Source organism: Nipponia nippon, unplaced genomic scaffold (genome assembly GCF_047370975.1).
Source record: "Nipponia nippon isolate SJK-2023a ecotype South Korea unplaced genomic scaffold, ASM4737097v1 scaffold_21, whole genome shotgun sequence".
NCBI classification, from domain to species: domain Eukaryota; kingdom Metazoa; phylum Chordata; class Aves; order Pelecaniformes; family Threskiornithidae; genus Nipponia; species Nipponia nippon.
This window is the reverse complement of record NW_028262338.1, coordinates 7399546-7419854: the sequence shown is the minus strand read 5'-3', so window position 1 is coordinate 7419854 and position 20309 is coordinate 7399546. Positions and strand designations below refer to the sequence as shown.

The following is a 20309-nucleotide window of genomic DNA, read 5'->3' as shown; positions in this document are numbered from 1 at the left end:
TGGCACAGAGAGATTAAGTAGACATGATAAAAATTATTACATTTTCAGGGAATTCTACATATTCATGCCCCAGCTCTTAACATTTTCTTATAGCTCTAGGAGATTGTGATATGCTCTCGCCTTTTAATTTTTTTATAGTTTTACTTTCCCTGTTCATATTTTGGTAATAAAGCAGAAGCTAAGAACATATCCACCAGGACTCTCATACATGGCAGACAAGATTATCACAAAATTGACTGGGTCCACGCTGATTTTCAGAAGGAAGAGTTTTTTATTACCACTTTTATCTTGGACTGACACTGAAACGATTTTTACAAAAGCTATCAGCATGCCTGCCTCTACAGACAAAAACCTATATCCCAGTGCACCCACAGTGAATACCAATTCCACATAATATTATTGAGAAGGAGGAGAAAGCACCAGAGATTTGCTTCATATACGCTCTGTTTACTTCAAGTAAACAGAAATTTGGAAAAATCTTTTTACCATTACATTTTTCTCAGTAAGATACCATAGAAGAAGTTAGCAAAGAGATGACCAGTATGCAACCTAGTAGGAGGCACGCAGGAGTGAAAATGGTCAATTCTACATACATCGTACATAAGGAATAGTTAAATGCTGAACACTTTTCTGCTTCAGGGGCCAAGCAAGCTGGAGGAAAAGCCCTTGACAGGGGCAATTATAGTTCTTAAGACAAAGAGCTACATTAAGTCATGGCTCGGAGCATATGCTGGGGCTCAAGAAAAACAAATACTACGGGGATACCGATATCCTCTACAAACCAAGCACCACAAGTGTCAGATTTTCAAAACTAAACTAACTACATTTACCAGGATCCAACCATATGAAGGTAAGCAAGTACACTGGTAATGCATCAAGCAATTTCAAACTCAGTATGAAGCAAAACCAAACCAACAGCTGGTGTTTCTAGACTTACAATGGTACAGTGACTTTCTGGAGAATGGTATTTTCTGTATTTCTCCTCTTTATGAAGAAAGGTCAAGCAACCCACAAAAACATACCTAGCTACCTCGTTAAAAATCCAGAAGTTTGGCAAATAAATGAAAGCATCTTCGTAAGGGACCATGCACTGTACATAGAATGCACATTCAGACAAAGTCTACATGTGATGTAAGTGCCTTCAGCAAACAGAGGTTTTTTTTAATTTAAAGATGCGCGAATCTTACCATTCTGAAAAGAATTTATAGTCAATATCACGTATCAACAATTCACCAAGCACATTACACCTCTTTTTCTGAAGTCAAGAAGTACGGGACAAAGCGACATTTAACTGGCTCCATTTCCTAGTTCCTTTTTCACTGTGTTTCTTAAACATCCAAACAACCATTAGAGATTTCAGTAGCTTACCTGAAACACTGAAATCATCCTGCTGGATTTGGTCAGCAGTCAGTCAAGTACCACAGACCAGCGATCCAAGTGTAACATGGTCAATATGATTTTAACAGAACAGTGCAAATTCAAGTGTATTTCAGCATAATGTTTTAAACAGTTTAGATTAAGCCACTTTAAGGACGGATAAATTGCTGCAAATCTAGATTTTCAGGGGAGTCTGCACTGGTTTAATTTGGTGAATTTAACCTGGGGCAATTTTTTCTGGATACATTGACCTGCCTGCTAGTGGCTAGTGAGAAAGTGGTGAAAAACTCAGAGACGACTCAGTGAATCTCACCCTACATTACGTTTATTCTGATAGCTTACTCATTTTCAAACAGAGAAAGAAACACTAACAAGAACATGGAAGAGACGGGACTTGCTGAACGCACAAAGCTTCAGCTGAAATGAATTGTGATGCTGAGCCCTTTTCAAGATCACATCTTAAACCCCACGGTTGGTCTAGAAATAAAGGCAGGGAAGATCTGTCTCTGAAAGCAATAGGAAAAGGAGTCTTACCAGTTGAAGAGCAGCCTTTCTTAAAGCAGAAAACCATGAACTGAGCAGAGACAATATCAAGAGAAATCACCAATGTGAAAGCAGGTTGCAATAAGTTACCTCACATGAGTTCTGCATTATTATCAGCCATTGGTGCTGTTATTTCTGGCTGAAGGAAGACTTTAACTTATTCCTTTCCTTCCCCAGCCATCACCTACAGCCTGAAGCAGAAAACATGAACGCTAATCAAATGCACCAAGCAGAAATAAGGTGAAGAGAGAAGCACTGAGCGATTGCTACTAGCAAGTGCAAACAGAGATCAGAGAGCAAATTATTAGGAGAACAAGCCCGATCAGAGTCAGAGGTACACAAATTATGGAATGAAGTAGCGATGGGCAGAAAACCCACCCCACAGACATCAGAGCAGGTGGACCAAACTAGTGATAGCACAGAGCCCTGAAACTGGAAAAGTCATGATATTTTGTTTGATCTCTCAAAGGAGGGAATTTTTTTTTTTTTTTTTTGAGAGGTGACATGATGTTCAGAGATTGAGAAAATTACAAGAGGCAGGAAACATTTTTGGGTGGTTTTTTTTTTTGACTGAAAAGGGAAAATAATAAAAGATCTCTGAATCACAATCCCTGTGCCTTTAACAAGTTCATCCTTCTTCTAGATGCTAGGAGTTTTCAATGGCAAGCCAGTTATCTTATGAGGACAGGGGAAGCAAACATTAGTACTGTGTTTTCTAGTAAAGAGGGCAAAGTATGCAAGGATTTGCAAGTAGGTTGGATTGAAATACCTTTGCTTATGCCCAAGTATTACCTGCAACCAGGTTTTCCTTGTACTCACCATGAACAGACGATTCTGTCCAAGTTCAAAAGGAATGCATTCTCCAGATTTTTTGTGAACATCTAACAGAGAAGAAAAGCCCAGAATTTTGTGTGTACATCAGCTATAGTCTTCCAGCACAGCCTCTAGTTAGCAGCGATCACGTACTCATGCTTCATCCTATAAACTAGAGCTAACAAGCTCTATTCAACCATTGAAATCTGTGGTTAATGTTTAACCATTACAGCAACTTAGACTATTATTTTATTTCCTGGTGTTCATCAGAAAAAGTCTCTATAAAATACCCAGGAATAACAGAAGCACAGGATGAGACACAGACTGCATAATAATTCTTTGACAAAAGCACCACCTTCAGTCGGTACTCCTTTCACACTAGGTAGTACCCAAGTATCTTCTGTAAATCTGTCTTACTAATAATGCATAAGCAGCAAATCAATTTCTTCTCCTTTTCTTCTTTTGCCAGGAAGGAAGCAAAAATCCTCCTCCCCACCCCACCGCTCTATTTCTAGTTTTCTTTTATAATATCAAGGACCTTTGCTCTTTTCTCAAGAGCCATAGTTGGAAATAATGGGCAGGGATCAAGGGCTACAGCAGTCAGTTACAGCAGGTGAAGCATTTCCATGAACATCGAATCTGTGAAAGCCCCGTGTGGCCTCATTCACAAAGGGTGCGTGACACAGATGGATGAACTTCGCGGTTCCAAGAGAAGATCTCGCCCGCCTCTCCTTGAGAATTGCTTTCATTTTCCCTCAGCATTAGCTTGCTTGGCCTCCCTCTCTTCCTATAACCATCTGGTCTCAATATCTCGGACTGTAGAATATGGGGGGAAAACCCAAGAAATCAAATCACCCTTCCTCCCAGGTGGCCAGCTGCCTCTTCCTCTTCACATCCAAGGCTTCTGATCACCACCATTCTTCTTGAAATGTATTGATCTTCCTGCTCAGCTCAAGTTTCCAGGGCATCAATATTCTGTAAAAGTATTTCCATCAACGAATTTCACACCCACCTCCTACTAAGACCCAGAAGAGAGACTAAGGAAATACTATATCCCATCAGTACCAAACCATTCCTAAATGTCACTTATGTCACGTTAGAGGTTTGAATGAAAAGCGGCCTGTAATTTGTCATACTCTAGGAGGCCAAATACCAAGTACAAACCTCCAGTGTTATTACATGACTTAACAATACTGATGATTACGTAAGTCACTATATGTTAAAACTACCTATGTAGCTATCAAGGTCTTTTTGGAGGGATTTTAGTTAGACCCCAGGTATCCCACCAATCATTCAGAACTCCAGAATTTAAAATATCTAGTGAATAATTTATGTTTATGTAGACAACACTCTGCCTTCAAGGCCATACTCCAAGTAGTAGGGTTTTTTTTCCCAGTTTTTAAGGGCAAGGGAAGGGCTGGAGAGAAAGGAAAACAGAACATTTGGAAATAGTGAAGCAACGCCTGGGTACCCAGAGTGTGTTTCATGTTAAGTTCTATTTGGTAGATTTGTAACGTGGTATACAACTGATCATCTTGATACTGAATACCAGGATCAAAATATGAAGAGATAAGGACACGTGTTGGCCCTACAGTGTGGAAGTAAGGCAGGAATTTGCCCACTAGAGATTATGAGAAATTATATTGATGGATGTCTGTTTTTCACACCCTTCACAACAAGAATCAGAACACGATTGTTTTGAAAAAGCAGGCTAAGCTGGCAGGGTTTTCTCCTTATTACTCAGGCACAGTGAGACTAGCTGCAGGCTCATAGGGACTGACATTCAAATCAGTATAGAAGACATCAGATGATATCATGTGTTCCTTTCATACCACAATCAATTTCCAGAGTTCACAAAAGGAGACAAGCGAGTATGCCATCCTGTCCTTTTAATTGGGGAAAATGATGTGCTAGATGAGCATCATAGGTAATCCCTAACACAAAGCAAAGGGATTGCATTAATACCAGCTGATAACAGTTAACTCTATCCTTCACAGAAAAGTGTGTGTGTGTGTCTAAACAGAGAAATCTGAACTAACAGGTAAGATTTTAAAAAGTGCTTAATTTTTGACAGACATAGAACACTACGCATGTTTTCAAAGGGTGGTTATAAAATAGCTATAAATGTCACAGCAGAATGAACAACAAGCAGCCCAAAATTTCTGTGGAATGACTGTATCAGAAGCACATGAATGGAGATCGGTAACCTGTAGGTGGATGGGAAGACCACTTTAAAATGTACACTCTTCAGTCATATCTTTGAGAGGCTGCAAGAAGATCCAGTCATTGCGTTGCTCCTGATAACAAACATCTTTGAAGTCACCCAGTGAATAAAGCAGACCCCTCTGGGCAGCTTGCTCAAAAAAACAACACTGCTTTCACAAGCTGTTTAAGGAAACGATGGAGAAAAACTGTCTAAGCAGGAACAATGCCCTGTTGTAGAGAAGACAGCCTGGACCATGGAACCTTGCTGAAGCTGGATACAGAAGAGTGAGGCAGTTACGGAATGAGAACCTCTGCTGGTATTGACAGATGTATAACTGAATCGGTTTGCAGTTCAGATTGGTATCACTGTTCTTTGTTATACCGCTTCTTTACATTGTCTTTCTGTAGAACCATAGAACCTCTCAAGTTGGAAGAAACCCATAAGGATCATGAAGTCCAACTCCCTGCTCCTCGCAGGACTACCTAAAACTAAACCAGATGACTCAAAGTGGCGCCCAGATGCTCCTTGAACTCTGACAGGCTTGGTGCTGTGACCACTTCCCTGGGGAGCCTGTTCCAGCGACCGGCCACCCTCTCAGTGAAGAGCCTTTTCCTAACGTCCGATCTGAACTTTCCCTGAGGCAGCTTCATCCCATTTCCTCGTGTCCCATTGCTGGTCACCAGAGAGAGGAGATCGGCACACCTCCGCCTCCGCTGCCCGCCTTGAGGCAGCTGCAGAGTGCGATGAGGGCACCCCTCAGCCTTCTCTTCCCTGAGCTGAACGAGCCAAGTGACCTCAGCCGCTCCTCCTAAGCCTTGCCCTCGAGACCTGCCACCATCTTGGTCGCTCTCCTCTGGACACACTCTAATGGTTTGATGTCCTTCTTATACTGAGGCACCCAAAACCGCACAGTGTTCAGGCTGCAGTACAGAGTGGGACAACGTACACTTAATAATAATACTACCTTATGTTATCGTAATACTGTGTTACTTCTGCTTCTTACAGAAGAACGTACTAGCTTCAAGATACATCAGCTTTCACTACATAAAAGAAGAAAATTGTAACATGTAAAATTCAGCAAAAAAAGCCATACTATTAGGACACTTATAGCAACATCTAGACAACCTGCATAATTTGTAATCAGGCCCAAAAGGCACAGATATCTTCCTAAAATGATATTCAACCAAGACTTTTACTCATAATGTCAAGTTTGATCATAATGAATGCTTTCTCGCACTGCAGGCTGAGAAATCCAAATTACGTTAACTAGTTCTGAGTCAAACTGACCTCAGCTATGTGGCTAGAATCGCAGAGTATCCCTGACCACACATACAGATTACTCCCAAGTATCAGAGATCAAAGCCTACACCTTCCAAGAAAGGGCAAGTGGTCAGCAATATGCCATTCATTCTAGGACAGAGCACAGATGATAGACATCAAGAGAACATTTGCTTTGCCGCAGTGTATTTTCTTGCAACAATTCTACCTCTTCTCCCAGATTCTATTAATCTAAATACCATGACGATCTTGTAGCCTTGTACTGACAAAGATCCTTCCTACCACATCAGCATTTCTATTTAATGTATTTTTAATTCAGAGTATAATATGAAATCATTTGGGAAAGCCATGCTCAGCTTTAATCTTTTCTGTGAATAATTAGCAACTTGGCAACAAAGGACGCTCGCTCTCTCTGGATTGACGTGTATTCCAGTGTCAGGACATCTGCGTTTCCGCCAAGGGGCTTAGTAATACTCTGTTCATTACATTTCTGTTTTTGCAAGCTAAAAAGGAAAGTGAAGTTTTATGGAAGAATCCAGGCCCAGTTTTCTTTTAACTATGCTCACTCACCAGTGCAGTACAGCAGATTTGTTTACCTTCCTGAGAAGTAACATTCCTGTCATCCAACTATAATAATAATCCTGACACAGAGACAGAGCCCAAAACAGCTACCAGGTGCCAAAGTTAAGTTTACAGAAAGCATTCAGAAAATTGCTGTTGATTTTAGGTCAGCGTGCAGGCAACTGCGGTTCTATGAAAAGCAGCTACTCTTCTCAGACCTCACCAAGCCACAGCTTGGTCCAGCTTTCAGCGCGTGCCACGTACTTTTGGCATCTTTGAATGGCACCTACAGAGACTGCACTGCTGTTCCGCAGTACGGTATCTGACATCGATGAGCTCCATCACAGATACCAGAAACAGCGGCAGTTTATTGCTGGCGCACAACTGTCTGTTAGGGGACGCAACAAAGAATCACCCCGTGGTACGTACCCAGGAGGGAGGCGTTACCCATGTCCTGCCTGCTTTCCTTTTGAAGAAGTTGTTCACAAGTGACCTTTGTTTGGACATAATCCAGTTGTGACGGCTCCACCATCACATTGTGAATCTGAGATTTTGAAAAGCCTAGAATTGTCACTGAAGGTAACAGAGATGAGGTGGAGCAGGAGGAGAGAAGGGTCAAGTAAGAACCCAAAGTTAAGCAAAGCCATACGGCTGCCTTGAGTCAGCGTCAAAACTGAAAAACACGAGCTCCTGGTTTTGCATTCAGTTCGCTGAGTAAGTGTCCCTGTCTGCAGATCTGGAAACAGCTGAGGTGCTGAACTTAAAACTCTCATTTTCACCTGATGAACAGCCCTTACATGCTTATTTCCTTTTAAACTGAGGGAAAGATTTTGTATCAAAGCTACTATCTGGCAAAACTTAATCCCATATGTTCCTCTAACTCCTCTCACAAGATGTTCCAGTGCAGTGTAACAGAAATTATATTTACTGTTTGTTCAAGGCAGTAATTAATTCAATTAAATTAATCGATGGGGAAAAATCAAGGAGAAAGACTACTCAAAAAAGGCAATTTAAACTTTTTTTCAGTTTAGTCACCAAGTGAAACAGAGAAGCTCTTCCACACCTGGCAGTCACAGTCTAGAATATCTAGCATGAATCTGGAGAAAACAGAACTGGCCTTGAATTACCAAAATGGTGACTACCAAGGCCAATGAAACCTTGCTCTCAATTTTGCAATAAGGACAGAGGCAAACTAACTTGTCATTTCTAGATCAGGGTTGGCCTGCAGCAATCTGAATGAACCAAAAAAAAAAAAAAAAAAGAAAAACACATCAAAGGATTGAATTTTTCCTCTGCTGGACCTCACAAATCAATTGAAAAGTGACTTGCATAGGCTTGCGTTTGACAAGGGGGAAGAGTGGAAAGGAAGTTAGACCCAAGTAGGAAAGAATAGAGAACTCCTCTCTAATGAGATGTGGAACAGTAACCACGATAAAGGAACAACAAACATTTTTCTCACATTTGTCTAAAATTAAATTACTTCAGCTAAAGCGAATCTGTAAGCTATTCAGCTAGGAGCCCTGATCCTCATTGACTGAGAAGATTGCCTTGCTCTCTCAAGTACGTGGCAACCTCCTGTCACCACGAATAATGAAGGGAGGCTGGAATTCGAGAGTTCACATTTGCTGCTCCTTACATGGAGCACGGAGTTTGGATTGAAAAAGAAAACTATGACTCTTGATGTGGATTGCTTATACCCTTTTTTAATTTAAAGTAATGAGATTTCATTTTTCTTCCTATTGCAACAAGAATAAGCTATACCCTCTAGTTTTGTCTGAGTAAATTGCATGAACCACAGTTATCGGATAAACCACATTAAACATACAAAACTCACGTAGTTAGGGCAAACAATTAATCCAAGCTTCTGCCAAGTACTTGTGGACAAAAAGGACCCATTAAGTTCAAGAGAAGTCTCTGAAGGCTCTCCAACCAGTTCTGAATTTAAACACCTCTCACACCTTTAATACATTTTATCATAGTATTCTTTGAGAAATCCAAAATTCCTACTTTGCAGATATGTCCCATCCTGGAAAAAAAACCCTTGGCCTGGAAAGCGTCAGTTTGTCATCAGACTGTTACAAAGGCCAAGCCTGAAAATATTCAGTTTAATATTTTCAGAATTTCCTCTTTCCTGGAGAACAGAAATATAGAACTGGTATTGCAGGACCACAAGAGGTTATCCCTCGATACCAACAGCATGCAGGTTCTAGTCACAGCCATGGAAAGAAAGCAGTGAAAGCATTTTTTGGTTGGCTGGTTTGGGTGAGGGTTTTGGGGCTTGTGTGTGTTTGTTTTTAAACTGAGAGCCATTTCATAACGTGATAAAAAAAAAAATTCACGGCAGTTCCTATGGCAAGGCTACCAAAGATCAGGTATAATTTAAAACAGTTGTCCATACAAAGAAAACAAAAAGAAAAGAGAACAGAGAATTTCTCTCCAGTGTGGCATAAAGATAGGAAAAAGGGGATTATTTTTTCTTCCACACTAGCACGCAGGAATACTGAAGACATAACTTCAATAACATGGAAGTGTTTTGTACAATGTAAACAGGTAAGCCATTTCTATGCTTAAGACGTACCAGTTATATGACTGAATTTCCCCTCGCCGCTTTGGAAGAAGGCTAATCTTTGAATAATAATTTCTTAGGCATTTGTAGAACATCAATTCTACAAATTCCTAAAGGTACTTAAAACCTTTCAAATTGCTGTGAGAAATGTCAGGAACACCTCATCCCCCACTGAAATACATTCTTCATTTAGGGTGGAATACAGCAACTGTTCGGCAGGCAACAAGAGGAGACACGAAAAATATCAATCCAGGAAATTATACGGATACCTGAGGCAAGGAGAATGAAATTACCAGAGCTAGAATTTGATCAAGGTACAAAGATGTTACTGTTGGTAAATGTTCCGTGATTAATAGTGGTCTGAGGGTCATTCTTTTCAGCACCCGCAACTTGAAAATGCAGGGCAAGATGAGAGAATTAGAATTGCAAATACCAGCAGTTCCTTGAACAAAAATGGGAAGACAGTGCATTGCATTAGGTTATTGTGACCAGCTGCATTTATTGTGTAATGCAGACATTCAAAGATTACAGGTTACAGGCAGACATCCTTTTTAGCATCTGTATATTTTTAAGCACAAACAAGCAGAATCAAACTTCCTAATCCCCCGTATCACCTTTAACCTCTGCTGGCATATAAATTGGTTCAAAAGTATTCAAATGAGAAAAAATTATTTGGATAGGAAGCGCCAACATTAAATAATTTTTTATACCACGCTGGTGTTTCTGTAGATGTCTTGCACCTGATGGGAAATGACACATAAAATTAAAGACAAATAATGGTAGAGGGCAAACATGCATGAAGGAGAAAGAAAGGGGAATTCATAGTGAGGTGGCTTAACTTCGTAGTTCACCTGGCCTTGCGTCAGACATATGTGATGATGTAATCTTTCTGAAGTGCTTGAACTGTTTATGTTATGCCTCTATCCTCAATTTTCTTTTCTAATGGTGCATCAATCACTATTAGAACTGCAAAAAGGCACTAGCGCTTTTCTTTTGATTGTTGAAAAAAGAAGCCTACAAGAGTGAATTTGTCATGGCCTTTGTGTCTTAAACTGCATCCACCTTAATACAAGTTAGTCCAAATTTGGCCACTTTTCTTTCCACATTCCTCTAATGTTGTCTTCCTACTTCCTCATACTTTTACACTTTCAAGAAAAAAAAAAAATCCTCTGTCAGTCTCTACTGTCTACCCTCTACAGCCACTTCTAAGCATTCAATAATTCATTACCTGATAGTATTAGCATAAAATACTTGGAATTCAAGGCAAAGTCACAAGAAAACTGGCATCAAAAAAATTCACTTAAAGATCTTTTTCCCCCCTGCCCTTCCACAATTTGATGTGTAACGTGGTTGGTTTATGTCTTAAGCACACTTAAGACAAATGCTTTCTAAACACAATTAGTAACTGTTTTTCAAACCTCTTTTACTGATAGGAAAAGCTGAACATTTTAACAGTAATACTTCACTGCTCAGGAATTGCATTTCACCCTTCGCATAAAATAAGCATGCAAAATCATTCACCATTGCAATTTCTCTTCTGAGTGCCTAAGATTACCAGAATGCCCAACATTCATCTCAAAGAGCTTAACATACAGTACCTCCTTTCAGAGCAATGGACTTCACCTAAATTGTAGGTTAGAAGAATAGCTCTGGACTGACAAAATTTAATTTAATTTTTAGTGCTGGTTCAGTGTAGGATTAAGTTAAGCCTTCAGTGAAATTACTGCGAATTCGCACTTAATTGTCAGATCAAAATTTCATCCATATCTTAAACTGAAGTCAAATGCAAGCTTTTGTTTCCAAAGACAAGTAACACTACAGATTCATTAAGGCAGCACCTCTCCTACTCTTTCCAGTACTGTTTTCATTACAAAGATCTTTTCGCTAAATACGTATATGGCCATACAAATCATGTATTCAGTTCCTAGGTAAGCAACCAACTTTTGCTCCCTCAGCTATCTTCTGTATATGATATACATAAGCCCAAAAAAAGACGCTCTTGCTGATATAGTGTCAGGTATCAACTTTTACAGGTAAATCAGATTTATCTCCTAGTGTACTTACCAGCAACGTTTCAGTAACGTACCTTCTAACCACATTCTAATATGCAGAATCTTCTCATAGATTCTGAGTATGCACAGGTCCCAAGGAGTCATCTTATTTCTATGAATTCCTTCCCAAATCCCTTTTAATATTTTAAGTTACTTATTTCTGTAGCTATTAGGCATTGATTTGTACACTTGCCTTACCACCAAGCCTTCAGAGCTCTAGAAAGCAAATATAGAATTTTTATTGCACATCCTACTACTTTTACTGCTGAAATAATGAAACCTTCTATAAGTTATTAATTTCATTGTAAAAGTTTATTACACTACATCTTCCAGAAAAGCCATTCAAAACAAAACTATGCAGTCAATTACCCAATAGAATGAAGCATTAATGCTAATTAGCAAGTTAATGTTCAATTAGATTGAACAAAAATACTGCTGGGAACTTGAGAAGAGCCATAATACTGATGGCCCTTTATTATTAGAATGATAGCACACAACAATGCAAGTCCTGCTACCAACAAGGCCTCAGACTATATAAGAGTCCCAAGAACAGATGACTTTTCCTGAGATTTGAGCTTCCTACAATCCCTACAGCTCCTTGGGGAGCCATGTCAATTATACCATCATCAATGCAAATGGCATTTTAAAGAGTCTCTGCAACAGGCGGAGAATGTTAATGCTGATCAGAGGTGCCAGCGTACAGCACGTTTCTCCCAAAAGCTCTTTAACCTGTTGTGTGTCTGTTCAGTTGCTTCTAATCCTATCATTTTTGTGACAGGCCGCTGGTGCCCTCTCTGCCTTTGCCAGTCAAAAAGCCATTAAAAACAATCCATTTTCTAACATCAGAGCAGCGTGGAATGCAGTAGCAGCAGCAAAAAGATAAACTCTCTATATAGGAGTGTGATAATGTGAAGTCTGCTGGCTTTCTTGCTTGATAGGTTATTCTTATTAAGATAAAATGTTTTCCAAAAAACCTACTCTAAATAGAAAGTTAATAAAAAAAGGAGTGATGGAGCATGAAAACACTTAATACTGCTACGTGGCATGAGCAGGAAATGAAACTTTCCCTGAAATTTAATTATCACTATTCTCAAAAAAACACCACCAACAAAAACCGACACACACCAAAAAACCCACATGCTCATTTTCCAATGGCATTTAAACTATATACTCCTGATACTCCACTCATCATATAATAGGGCTCTTTTGGGAATAGATGCAAAGAGTATAAATTAAGTAGCCATACAAATCAAAAGGAAAATGTGGTATTACAGAAGCAACTGACATATCAATTTGAAAACAAATAAGAAAACAACAAGCCAATCTCACTGCAAACACATTCATATATGCGATATATCCACTTCACATTTACATATCGAGGAAAGCCAAAGAAATTCTAAGTTTCCTACGATTATAAGTGTTGAGAAATTGTCACGTCTACCTCAAATGTTAAAGCAATTCCTTTTGCCTTCATCAAAATTTTGTATTGACTGGCAAACTAATAAAGTTCTTGAATAATGTAGTTCAGTTAACCAGCATTAGAAGTTATTTTCCAGACTACTTGTACATAATACCTACAATTTTTTTTTCTAAAGGTCATTTCTAATACTGGTTCACAGACAGACAAAGGTGAAGTCATTTGGTAAACCATACAGATCTGCACAAGAGAAGCAAGAACAAAAATAGAAATATTGAAAGAAGAAATCAAGGGTGCAGGTGGAATAAGCATTTAAACCTTCAGCTTTAAGAAAAGCAGAGAGGCTTTTGAACTGTGCAGTGTTAGGAGGTGTTCAGAGAAACCAAATACCTAACATCAGCTTTTTATTAAATGGCTACTCCCTTTTCACCTGAGCTTTAGCCACACTTTCGGGTAACTGTAGACTGTTTAGGCTAGAAGGCAACGGGAGAGAGGGGGGAGAGAAAAAAAAGAACTTAAATCCAAACATACTCATGGAACAAGTGTCATGTTCAAGATGCGAGGTCCCCCCAGTGCCCACACCTTGCTTGGGATTATCTTTCTCTTAATTGTGAAAAACATTAAGAAACGAGTTCTATTCCAAGGACTGTAAAACCTTTATGGTGACACTGAAGTTCAACAAAAATAGAAGATACCACAGGAAGGTCAACAGGGGATGTTTTACCTTCCAAAAGGTCTTCCCTCTGTGCATGCTCTTCTGAATACATTTCCCCATGCACACCCTTTCACAATAAAGAGGTGCTAATATGCTCTTTCTCCACTTAACACAACCATAAGCATAAGTTTATGTAATTTTCTGGGAACAAATTGTAAGCTATTTTTATTTTTGTATTTTCTAGCAAACAGAGCTAGTCAATGAAGTAGATTACTTTTAAAATTCTCATGTCTTTTAAGAACTCAATAGCTCTATGTTAGTTTCATAGCTATTAAAAAGACAGTCTCTTTCTGCAAGGAATTCTGTCCTTCTGGAAAATACCACATTTTCCTAACATGAGCTGACCTGAACACCATTTTTGGCTTCAGTAGGAGCTCCTCTGTTTTCAACACTGAAGTCTGATAACTCCATATGTCAGTACCAGAGACACTCCACTGATCGAACGGTGCAAGCATCACGTGTTGTTCTTCCCACACGGCAGAAGAAAACTTTCAACTAACATGAAGTTAGCATGGCATTCTGCCCCTGCCCCCTCAAAGGTAAACTCTCCGACTCTTTCAGCACTGCTCAACTGACCAATTTATATATCAAAATAAGACATCAGTCTCTTACGGACAGCATGACCGCAATGGTTACTGCTGGTAGTGTTACATACCTCCCAATTTTCACTTTGATGCTCAGTTGGAGAGAGATGCTGGGGTGGCCTCAGCTGGACCCTGCCGTCCCACAGCTCCTCTCTGTGCCTGCGCAGACAGAGCCAGGAGAGCCCCACAGGCAGCACATGTCAGCAGTAGTGGTCCCACCCAAGCACAACCGCATAAAACAAAAGCTGTTCTGTCAGACACATGGCAGCATCCATCATTTTTCCTAGCTGAAAGTTCTCACGCATTTAAGAGCACACTGTGGCAACTCTGGGCACACGGATCCCTTCCCTGCAATTAGGTTCACTGGTTTAGAGATTTCTATACCTTAGAGGAATATTTTTCTTCCCACACAAAGGATTTCATCAGAATACGTCACCATTCATTAAAGAATCAGTTTTATGTATATGCACCAACAGAATATTTGATGCTACCAAATGCAACTTAAATTGGGGAGTTTTTAGAGTATCTACATAGTGTTTCTAAAGGAGTTTAATCTGTTCACCTGGATTTAGCTGTAAAGAAAGAAAACAGGTTGCAGTTGTACCCAGCTCTCCAGTCTGTGCTATCGTATTTATAAACACGGAAGACTATTCCACAATCATACCCATTTTTGAAAAAACAAAGCACAAAAACTTCACCAGAAACCACGTGAACTGAACTTTTCAAGTCCACTATGGAACAGGAATCCCTACTGCAAATAGTTTATTTTAGATTATCTTTTAAATGAGTGAGATAATCCCTATTTTTAATTTGATATTTTGGTAAAGGTTTCCATTGAGCTCAGTTTTTCAAGTACACTTGAAACCTTCGAAGTAACAGCGGTAGGCTGATTTTTAATTTTGCTTTCACACCACTTGAGTGGATTCAAATTCTATGAGGCAAAATGATATTTGGCAGCAAATGACACAAGATGCCACTTGGCATCATATTCTGATTTTTAAGCAGAAGCTGTTGGAAGGCTTAAAATAATTTCTTTGTCTTACTCTATGGTATCTGAAATACAGGTCTAATTTATTAACAACTCCAATACTAGAGAGAGGAAGCCAGCACATTAAAGCCTCCTTTTTTCTGTAGATTAGAAGGACATTAATTACGTGAACTTGGGGAAAGTTCAAAATATTGCAGAGTAGTATGCCTGAGCATTAAGATCTACTACATGGTCAAGAACAGCTACAGACAGGTAGACATCTACATTTCAGTGACTTATGATGGTCAGTTTAGTACTTACATGCATATTTATAGTCTACTATAAACTGAAAGCAGAATTAGATCAACCTATAGTTATATCATGAACACCATTTAAATCAGTGTATTTGACTTTGTTTTGTCTAGCTCACATAAACACTTATGCTATCTCAGCTGAGCTGCAGTACCACTGAGTACTATGAATATTATTTTCATGCTTCCTCCACCCACAGCCCACCTTCCACTATGCTTTGTTATCCTCGCTTTCACCTCAGTGACTTTGTCATTTGTATGGCAATTTCTTCTAATAGCTTTACTCATGTTTTCAGGCTGTGCAAAATGCTGAACGAAGCAGAACAAGTAATTCAGGCACTTGGAATACCTTTAGGAGGACTATACAGTCCTTTAACAAGCATTAGCTAAGCTCCTGAACAAACAGTATTTATTTTGCAGGTACATTATCCCTATGGTCACTGAATTCCACAAGATCCAGAAGCAAAACCAGTAATGAAGCATCCACAAGGAACAGCTTTTCTGTTGGGGGATCCCTCATCTAGTTGGCGAGTACACAACCAGACTTAAGAAAAAGAGATGAATGGGATTTTATGCTTTAAAGCAGCACTAGTTCTTACTTACATTTGCTTCTGGTAGCCAAGAAGCTTATCAGGAAGAGAAGAAAAGAACAGAGCAGCGATAACATGCCTCCCAGTCTTCCTCTGGTACTCCAGAGAAGGATCCATCATCAGGTGCTGAAGTGCCAGGAGGCAGTACTGCTTAGCATCTCTTGATATTCACCCATAATACAGTGGTCAAGGGGTAGAGTTCTCCACATCTGTATCTGGCCAACATAGACTTCATATCATTAAAGTTGAGACATTTAAAAAACAGTAATGGAATTTGGTTCTGAAGATCCAGAAGGACCCAGTATTCGTATATTCTTCTGGCTTCTCACCAGGGATGTAGAAACGACCCATTCAAACCTCTACTTTAGAAGTGTCCAAATAGCCTAGGGTTCAACCCAAGTTCCCCATAACTATAAGTACAGAAGTAGAGCATATCAGCTGCTAATGGTAGGCGTCTCTCCTTTGAGTTCTGACCAGAAGCAACATCTTGACCTTTTCAAATCAAGCTTTTGTTGAAACTGGCCTATCCTAAGAAGAACTATTTTGTCAAAAATTTCTTAACCAGCTCTCACTTACCAGTTATACACTTAGTTTCATAAAGGCAGAATTTTTTTTTGCTCTTGCTACTCCATACAGCTTCAGTAAGAATATCCTTATTTCACGCAAGTAGTTCAAGACTCACTTATTAGCATGCCTTCACACAACTACCCAGTAATTCAGCACACACATTTGAACATAATGCATTTTCACATTAAAGAGTGAGAAATAAGAGCCTGGCAGTTGCAGTTTGTATATACAAAAAAACAAGATTTATTTTTGATAGCTGACAAAAACACAGAGAAGCATAGATTTAAAAGTTTAAACATCACTAAATAAGCAGAAGGAATCCAAACTGACAATTGGTTCAGACTGGCCAAATATCCCTTCGTTTGTGGTTCAAAGTTACACAGTTGTTATGGTTCAGGGCTCCAGAAGCATGCAGATCAGATATTGTAGTAAAATACTGGCCGCTAAAAACAAAGCGAAACACATAACAAAAACACCCTTGTGCCTACAAGTGACTGGGGTCCCATTGGAACTCAGCTCCCCAGGGAACGAAACAGGAGCTGTTTTCTGTTTAAAAGAACCCCAAAGTTACCCTGGAACATTTACTGCCTGCATCAAAAACCCTTACCCTGCTGCTTCGCATTCAGAAGAGGCATAAGAGTATTCATGTACTCAGAGGTCTGTCCAAGAGTACTGAGGAGAAGTCGCTCAGGTTCATCTCCTGTAATTACTTCTTTTGAACACCGACCAGAAAGCCTGGCTCAGCCACGGTGTGCTGAACAGGACATCGAAGAGAAACCTGGAATAACTGCAGAGGGGAACAAGTGCAAAACAGTCTCCATGCGATTAAATATTCGCTCACTTTATAGCAAGAGCCTGTCTGCTTCTGTCTCTCAGAGAAAATCCTATGAGGTCCATAGTTTTTAAACAAACAAACAGCACACTTAGGTTTTATCATTTTTCACAGAACAACATTAAAAACACACAAACAAAACATTGCCACACATGCACTTTACAGAGCTTCTGCCAGAGGGAGCTCTCCAATGTTACATTTGGAAGTGCTAAAAATCTTTGTTCAAAGAAACAAAGCAAAGCAACAGAGGCACAGAGGGCGGGCGGGCAGGCAAGCACCGACTAACTCTGGACAACAGCCAGCACTGGAGCTGGGCAGGAACCCAGGATTTCATGACACTCCTACTCTGACTTCTGCCTCAAAAGACTTTTTGTCCTCAGTCCAGCTCCCACTGCTGCCAGCCTTTTCACTGATTTCAGCAAAAGGTTGATTGGGCCTCAGGGCTTAAATTTCAGACATGCTGGATGTGTGTTGACTTCAGCTGTCATTGTGAATGCTCAGCAACACACATCTGGAAGAGCAAGCCCTTCACATGCAAAAAAAATTCTGTACTGGTCACATAATCACCTTACAGAAGCCACAGAAGCAGAAAACTAATTTTTAACAGGAAAGACAACCCTGAGAAGCACGGTGACCAAGAAAACTAACAAAACGCTCAAGAAAACTAAGTGCAGACGGTAGGCTTGCAGGACAGCCTACATTTACTGGTTTCTATCAGAGGTTTCCAAAAATAATTATGCATCCAATAAAGTTCTTTTCTATAAACTGAAGCACATTATGAATGAGGAGATGGGAATTTCAACATACTGGCCTTCAACATAGTTCTAAATGGCTTGCTGCAAAACCTTTTCTTTTTTTCCTGGCTTATGGGTAAAGTCAGTCATGACTTACATTTTCTTCTCCATTCAAAGATGGCTGCCTTCTGTTGAAATCCTTGTTACCATTAAAACACACAAAAGGCACTTAGGTACTGAAAAGATACTTCTGCAGTATTTGGTTTGCATATATCCACGATACAGTGACCACCGTGTCAGTTGTTTCCTTAAAATATTATTACATGAGAATTTACATAAAAGCATGTAGGATACCATCTACAACATGGCATACACTGCATAAAGTGCCTTTTAAAAAAAAAAAAAAAAAGTGTTAAAGTATCCCAAAGCCTCAAATAACAATTTCTAAGGGGTGGAGGGACAAGCAAGGAGTTCAGTTCTCTGGAGCTATTAGGAAAAATAGTTCTAATAACTACATGTTGTAAATATGTGATTTCTATGACATGGGGAAACCACTTCAGATTTTCTCCACATATCACTAGTTTTCTGTTCAAAGAGTTTTATTTTAAAAGCAAAAAAAGGAAAGCCAAATACCCATCTACATCTTCCTTTTTAAATCTTTTTGTCCTGCCCATCAAGAACAGCCTTTTTAATTACAAACTAAATGCTGCAATGAGTTATAGCGTAGGAGCTCTCTGGAGTACTTGATGACATCTACTGGCTTTCAGTGCTGTCTCAGGGATGTACCAAGTGAGAGTGACTCATTTCTTCATTAATTATCAAAATCCATAAACTAGGATACAGGTACAAGGATTGCTAAGAAGAAACACTAGTTTTTTAAAAAAAAATAAAAAAAAAAAGCAAAGCATGTTTCTGATGAAACATTCTGAACGAGGATTTAAGGATTCCCAAAAAAAGCTGCCATTTTACTTCACCCATAGTTAAGTTTTGACTAGTTACTGGCTAGTTAAGATGGGAATCCTTGCATTATGTCTAGTCAATGCCTGATACAGTGACGACTACAGGTACTATGAGAAGGATGGGACTACAGACGTAACTATGATAGTTACTGACTGGACCCTGGGATGTTCATAACTTTCCATGCACAGGGAAGAATTGAAAACAAGTGTCCAAAATGGTTTCACTTCTGTAAACTCTCCATTATCCATGGCCAATCTACCTGGCTACAAACTGCATGCGATCGACTCACCGACATGCTGCTGCTGCTCAGCAGACAAGCAGCAATAGCCACTTCGAATAAAGCTCTGGTGAAAGGAAATAAAGAGAGCTGAAAATCTTTGGCAAAGCAGAAATCCTTGTCGCATTCCCAGTAGCAGGGTGGGCCTGCACTACCATGCAAAGTGGCTCTTGATTGAGGCACATGGCTCCGTGCAGATTTATCAACATAACAAGCACTGGAAAACACCAGTATAGGCGAGAGGTTGAAAAGAAGCCTTGGACCAGGAGAGGCAAAGGTGGCCAATAGTACACCACCGTGGCTACTTAGTCCTGCCAGAAACAGCTCCACAGGACCCAAGAAATGACAGGTTAGGTTGTCTGTGGATCACATTAATTAAAACCCCTTAGATTATTTCCACTAGCTAGTTTTTCACCTTATTCCTTTCCTAGATAAATTTTGAAACATTAGGTGCTACCAAGTTTATGGAAGTAGCTGTTGATCTTGCCTGCCTTTCTGTTTAAAGTTTCAAAATACTTCCCAACAAAATTAAGTCTTTCTTCTACAAGACAAGCTGGAAACACATTTTATCTGTTTATCTAGTGGGATAAAGAAAACAGTTTTTGGTAATTCATCTCTTCCTTAAATGATTTTTTTTTCCCCTCCATAGTAACTGGGACGCTCAATGGGCGAGCACAGAAAGGCAGAAAAGCAAAACCTCCTTCCAACATGCTGCAGGCCTTTATCTCCCAGCAATGATTACGAAGACAGCCTCTACAGGTGTCTCTCTGTCAATCTGAAAAAAGTTCCATGTTACAATTAAATTAAATCAGATGTAACAAAAGCAGAAGCTAGAGACACAGAAGCTTAACGATGCTCATTACTCTGAAAGAAAAATTAAATTGCATACGGAGTAACTGAGTAAACCATACATTCTCACGTCACCAGCCAATACAAGAGGCTTTATTGATATATGGTTTT

At 39.6% G+C, this 20309-nt stretch overlaps 1 long non-coding RNA gene across 1 annotated transcript in view; it reads right to left on the bottom strand.

Annotated features, from left to right (window-relative positions):
* LOC148055543 (uncharacterized) overlaps positions 1–20309 on the bottom strand; it is a 276819-nt gene that overhangs the window by 242746 nt on the left and 13764 nt on the right. The window lies entirely within an intron of this gene.